This window comes from Pogoniulus pusillus, chromosome 14, assembly GCF_015220805.1.
Source record: "Pogoniulus pusillus isolate bPogPus1 chromosome 14, bPogPus1.pri, whole genome shotgun sequence".
Taxonomy (NCBI): Eukaryota; Metazoa; Chordata; class Aves; order Piciformes; family Lybiidae; genus Pogoniulus; species Pogoniulus pusillus.
The window spans coordinates 14600122-14607051 of NC_087277.1; the positions used below are offsets into that span (position 1 = coordinate 14600122).

The following is a 6930-nucleotide window of genomic DNA, read 5'->3' on the forward strand; positions in this document are numbered from 1 at the left end:
TCCCACTTCTCTCCCATCTCCCTCTTTTCCTCTCCTTCTCCTCTTTCCCTCATCTTCCTCTTTTCATCTCCATCCTTTTCCTCTCCATCTCTCTCCTTTCACTACCACCTCCCCTTTTGCACCGTATCTGATCCTTTCCCACCCCACACTGCATTTCCCCTTTTTTTCTCCCAAACCCAGAGCACCTGGGTTCCATTTGAGTCTCCTCCCAACCCAGGTGTGACCACTTAGCTCTCCCTGCCTGCTTCCCTTTTTAATGGACCCCGGAAAGCTAGGACCCTAAGCTGTGCCCAACTGGGCAGAGGGATCCTCATCCTGTCGCTGCTGGTGAGTACCCATGGTGCGCACTGGGTGAATGGGAGTGGGATCTAAAGGCCGGGGGGCCTGGTGGGCCCCCCGGTTAGGCAGGATAGAGATTTGATAGTTGCTCTAACATAACCCACGGGTGTTGGCTGGGCCTCCTTATTTAGGCTGAGCTCCTCTACCTTCAGCTGCTTCTTTCTGCTCGCTCCCAATGAACTGAAGTACTTGGTGGAACTGGGAGCTCAAGGGTAAGTAGTATTTTGTTGTCATTTGGAATTGTTTTGATTGGAAAACCTCTCCAAGATCATCAAGCCCAACCTTCAAGCCAACACCACCGTGCCTATTAAACCATGTCCCAAAGTGCTATGGCCATGCATTTCTTGAACACCTCCAGAGACGGTGACTCCACCACCTCCCTGGGCAGCCCGCTCCAATGCCTGACTGCTCTTGCAGCAAAGAAATAGTTCCTCATGTCCAATTTAACCCCCCCCCCCCAGCACAATTTCAGGCCATTTTTTTCTCATTCTATCACCTCATACTGGTAAGAAAAATACTGATCTTTAATTGCTCATTTTCTGGTTTCACAGATTGTCAGGGCTGGAAGGGACCTTGAAATATCATCTAGTCCAACCCCTTTGACAGAGCAGGATCACCTAGACCAGATCACACAAGAATGCATCCAGGTGGGCCCTGAATATCTCCAGGGAGGGAAACTTGCAACTGCCTTGGGCAGCCTGTTCCAGGGTTCTGTCACTCTCACAGCAAAAAAAAATCCTCCTTATATTCACATGAAATATGCCTCAATTTCCACCCATTGCCCCTTGTCCACAGGCATAACCAGGCAGAACCTGTGTCCATCCTCCTGTTACATATTTATAAACACTGATGAGGTCACCTCCATCTCCTCCAAGCTAAAGAGTCCCAGCTTGCTTAGTTTCTCCTTGTAAGAGAGATGCTCCATTCCTTTAATCATCTTTGTGGCTCTGCACTGGACACTCTAGAGCAGTTCTATGCCCCTCTTGAACTAGGTGGTCCAGAACTGAACACAGTATCTCATGTGTCCTGTTCCTGTATCTCATGACACTAATTCTAAGTGGCACTGTCTGAATGTCATTAAGGCTGAGGAAGGACCAAAAGATGCAAGAGCATAAAAACAATCCCTTTTCTATCAGAGAAATGAAGTGATTCAGATCTCATCAATTATTCCTCTGTGGGATTTTTGGCCTGACTATGAAACCTCTCCTTTTTTGGAACATATGGGCGAGTCAAACTGCAATAGGAAGAAAGCACATGTCTCAGTAATTTAGTTTCAGTTGCTCATTTAGATCAATTTAAAAAAATACTGTAAACAATGCAGTTGTGGGTTTTTTTAGCAATACATCAGAATAGCTGTAGATGTCTGCATGAATATACAATGGGATCTGTCTGATACATCTCATTTATGCCTTTGTGATTTTGCAAGGAACAATGCAAGTCTTATTAAATTCTTCTGCATTAACTTAATGGGGAAAACCAAAATCACAACATTTTCTTCCCCCAGTAAAATCCAGTATGTAAGGATAAAGTGTCACTTTGGCTGCAGATTACAATGGGATAAGAATAAATTGAAGCACATATCATCCTCCCAAATTTCTTGACATATTTAACAATTTCCATACTGACAAAATTCAGTATTAATATGGACTGTCACACTGATGGGAAAGAAATTGTATATCCACAAATGACATCATGAGTAGCTTTGTTCTCTGCAACTTTCCTACATTTTTTCATCAGAGGGCTTTTCCTGCTATCTGTATAGCAAAATGTATTCTACTTAAACAAACTACTTCTACAAGAAAATCTTAAACAATAAAACTAAACATTTCTCTTCTTCTGAAGGCAGATTTCTTGGCTGAAAAATGGAAGGAGAAAGTAAACTTGTAATGTTTCTAAACGATATTTGGAAACCAAGGAATAGTTAATTATTGTGTCTCTATTGAGAGTGGTAGAAATTAAGTAATTATGGCTTAAATTATCAGACTTGGTGCTTCTAAGGTCTGTGGCAAAAATGTCCCCAAAGACATAAAAAATGGCTGTATTGGTTGAGAAAATTGTGCATTTAATCCTCCATTTTAGTTTCAGATACCTATTTTCACATGGACATGTAGGAGCAGTTATGAACAAAGTAAGTAACTGAGATTCTTTCATCCCATACCTCTGCTTAGCCAATACAGCGACCTCTTGTGGAACCTTCCTCTATTGTTCAGTCTTCCATTAACAGTGAAACTATCTTGAATTCATTGAGATCTTAAGGAGTTTCACAGATCTACAACCTGCCAAACAGAAGAATTTCAAGCTACTAGAGGATTTGTTATGCTACCATTTTTCTTGAGAAAGCTCTTTGATCATACTTGTTGCTTTTTCCAGTTCTTTTCCCCTTTTATTTCACTATTTGAATTAGGTTTACTGACATTGCCCATCTGAGCTGGAAATTAACCATAAATTTGTCAAAGGAGCACTCTCAGTGCTATCATGGACTCACTCATAACATTAGGCTCATAGAATGTCATTTAGAGATCTTCAGCTTTCCAAGCTGTTCTCTGATGTGGAATTTCTGATTTAGTTGATTTAGTTATGGGAGTTTTCACATTTATTTGTGTGTGTGTGAACCTGGAATTTATTTGATTTGGGAATAATATCTGTGTATATATTAAAGGATGGGAAGAGGAATAGTGGTTATGAGCGTGTTTCGGATAGTGTGAGATCTGAACATGATGTAAATGACGCTGAATAAGAGGTAGAAATTGCACTGATTTTTGTCTTGGATAGAGTTATTTTTTCATAGTATCTAGTATGGAGTTATGTTTTGGATTTTTGCTGTAAACACTGTTGATAACACGGAGATGTTTTAGTTGCTGCTCAACAGTGCTTACATAGATTCAAGGCCTTTTTATGTTCCTCACTACCAAACCAGTCAATAGTGTGGGAGTGGGCAAGAAGTTGGAAGGGGACACAGCTGGGACAGCTGGGCTCAAATGACCAAAAGAATATCCCATATCATATGATGCCAGAGTCAACAATAAAAAGTGGGAGAGAACGAAGTGGAGAATGCTAGAAGATATGACATTAGTCTTCCCAAGTTACTATTACACATGACAGAGACCTGTTTTCCAGAGATGCCTGAACACCTACCTGCTAATGCAGAGTGGTGAATGAATACCTTGTTTTGCTTTTCTTTCACATGTAAGATGATATCCTTCAAGTATTTGACATGGTCTTCTCAACTGAAAAATACTTGAAACTACTCTGTGTCCTTTTAAATCTCTTATCTCAGAGTATTCATATTTCCTTAATAACACCTTCTGCAGAGAATAGAGGACCACTAAAGTCAGTTTTCTGTAACTCGCTGTCACTTTAATTTGTATATCTTTTCTCTTTCTGAAAGGGGTACTCCATAGCTCAATGGAAAAACAACAGGCAAAAAGGAGTTTTTAGGTTTGAGATGCCAAAATTGCTGAACAAAATTGTACATTTCACAGAGACATGAAGATACAATAAAGCACAATAGAATAATAGTGAAATATGATCCACTACTTTCTAGGCTGAGCTCACAGTGGTAGGGAACTGATTTTCTAGTATAATTCTTGAAGTAAATAAGCACTTCTACACATTTCAAGAACATAATACCATTAAAGTTAGGCCTGATTCTAGGAAATAAAAGTTAATATCCTGAAAAGTTATTTGCTATTTTCCTCATGTACAAAAATTAGTTCCAAAAGCATTCTCCCTTCACTTCATCAAAAGCCTATTTTGAGCTTTTCTAGGTAATGCAGGTGTTTCATTGTACGTTGTGATCACCCCAAGGGCAGGCAACATTTGCCAACAGTTGTCACGAGGTGACTAATGCAGCTAAAATGCTGAAATCTTTTTTATATTTAGAGGAGAAAATGTCTATTTCCAGTCAAGTAAGGGTAATGCAGACTTTTTAGTATGACTGCTGCATTAATGGTAACTGTTCTGGTATATTAAAGGGGAGATTGGGCTAGATGATCTTCTCACTTGTGTCCTGTGATAGGCAAAGGGGCCACGGATATAAATTACAGCACAGGAAGTGCTCAACATGATGAGGAACTTATTTACTGTAAGGGTCATGGAGCACTGAAACAGGCTCCCTAGAGAAGTACTGGAGCTGTCCTCTCAGAGACTTTGAAGACCCATCTGGATATGTTCCTGGGTGACCTGAACTAGATCATGGTCCTGCTCAGGCACGAGGACTGGACTCGATGTCTGGAGATGCGTTCCCTACAATCCTGTGATCCTCTGATCCGGTGATCTTTAAAGGTGCCTTCCAACCCAAAACATTCTATGCTTTTGCTCGCAGAACTAGATTGTCAAGTGACCTTCATTGCCTCTAGAACAATAGCATACACTGGATAAGTCTTAGATTCATATCTGGGATTTTTGCTTTAATTAGACTTCTCCTTTCATCTTCTTATTCCCTCACACCTACATATGCCTCTCCTATATGAAACAACAAGCATTTAATATTCTAGTCACATTTCCAACGTTCAGCCAGCTTTATTTCAAGAGAGTACTCCCCTCCTCCCCATCCAAGTAATGACTTTTTACTTCAACAGCTCATTCCAGACTACAAAACCAGATGGATTGCTTTCTACTACATGAGTGAACGTATTCTTGATCAGAAAGTAGCAATCATTGGATACATCATGTACAATGACACCTGGGAGGGAATTGTTCTTCGTTCTGCCCAGTGAAGCATGTTGGAACACCTGTTTCCTATCTTGAAAATGTTTACCATGACTGCCAAAGAAGTTAATGCTGAAACAGCACCATTAAGCCAAGTTATCCTCTTTGGCTACCTGTTGAAAAAGAAAGCTTCCCAGGCAATTACAGACCTCAGCTGGTCCCAGGAATGGTACACTTCCTCCTGCCTACGGGGAAATTTTCTTACTGATGAGAAAGATTGCTGAAGAGAAATGTTCTGGTTTATCAAAGCTTTTTCTTGTGGCAAATTGTGTCCTGTGCTAGGTAGAACGAAAATCATGTACTTTGAGCCTGAGGTACAGGCAGAAATGGGATTCATCAAGCTTTCTTCATGCAGATTTGTACATCTTGGATTTTCCTGCCTATGTTAACTAACTGTCCATTGTGTAGCTCAAATATGTATGTGTGTATTTAATTAGATGAGGCCCACTCCTCATACTGACTGTGTGAGAAGCACGTTGTATGTAAAGTGTATAGGAAAAATTCCAACTGAAACTCATATTAAGGTAAGATGAGGTCGTGACATTTGCCACAAGTGTGATTTCCTCCTGAATGTATGAAAAAGCAAGAGTGGTGATACTTAGCCTTGGAGAATTCTAGTTCTGCTTCTGATGTTGACATTAAAGCTGTGCAAATAACTGCATTTTTGATCTGTTGAATGACTTGGAATACAAAAGAAGAAGAAAATCAGTTGATTTAAAGCTACATTATTCAACTTTTCTTGTGAAAAATTAAACTCCTCTGCCCTAGATTGAATCTCATACCATACCACGAATCAATTGTATATTTAATTTGTTTGTCCTTTGTTTTCATTAAAATTTAACTTATGTTGTCAAATATCCTCAGTATTTTTCATTCTTTTTAAACTAATGTACTGCTAAATCTGCAACTTTCTGTTGACTCAAGTGTATTTATGGAAAACTTTGCACCCTAGTTAACCTCAGGACTTGACTACAATTTTTTTGGTGAGGTCATTCTATATAAATAAAGCAGCAACATAATTTTTTCTTCCTAGAGAATATTCTGTGCCTTCTGTAGTAATGTTTGGGCTTTCATACATAAGATTGTTTAATTTACTACTGAAAATAGCTACTTCTGTGCTAAATTTTGTGGAAAATGGTAATTTGGGATCCGAGGTCTCACTTACTATTGGCAGGCACTAATGTTCCATGAAGACCACTCTACAGAAATAACAATCATTTTTTGGGTTAGAACAGTTGCACAGCTGAGTATAGTTAGAACTTTCCTGAGAAAAGATTTTAAATGATAGTGTTTATCATACTGTAATAGAACAAAACATAGCTGCCACAAGCAATTGAAAGGAACTCAAAGCAAAGATAGAATATTGGGAAGTACATTTTTGTGTCTGAATTCAGCAAACTAGTAATTTTTCTACTAGAAGTAATGAGTAGGTTTTGTCAAAGAAAATAATAAATCAGAATTAATCCCAACCTGCTTGTGAATTTTTTTCAATTTTAAAATATTTTTTATCATGTGATTATTTCTTCATTATTTTTCAACTCTTCTCTGAAGAGCTTACAGCATAAAGAGGACAAAATAGAAATATCTCTCATTTTACAGATTGTGCTGATTTTACAGATGAGAAACTGACTCTCATATGTGTTATTCAGTGTGAGGCAACAAATATATTGCTAGCTTTTGAGAATGCTAAATCCATGCTTTAGGCACGAGTCAAATCACAGAATCATAGAATTAGTCAGGGTTGGAAGTGACCACAAGGATCATCTAGTTCCAACTCCTTTGCCATGGGCAGGGACACCCTACCCTAGGTAGGGCTGACCAGAACCTCATCCAGCCTGGCCTTAAACGCCTATAGGGATGGGGTCTTAACTGCCTCCCTGG

At 39.3% G+C, this 6930-nt stretch overlaps 1 long non-coding RNA gene across 1 annotated transcript; it reads left to right on the top strand.

Annotated features, from left to right (window-relative positions):
• Positions 1–1770: 1770 nt before the first annotated feature.
• On the top strand, positions 1771–6447 carry LOC135181054 (uncharacterized). Its single transcript, XR_010304682.1, has 2 exons — positions 1771–2467; positions 4920–6447. It is a non-coding gene; the product is annotated as an uncharacterized LOC135181054 (long non-coding RNA).
• The last annotated feature ends 483 nt before the right edge of the window (positions 6448–6930 follow it).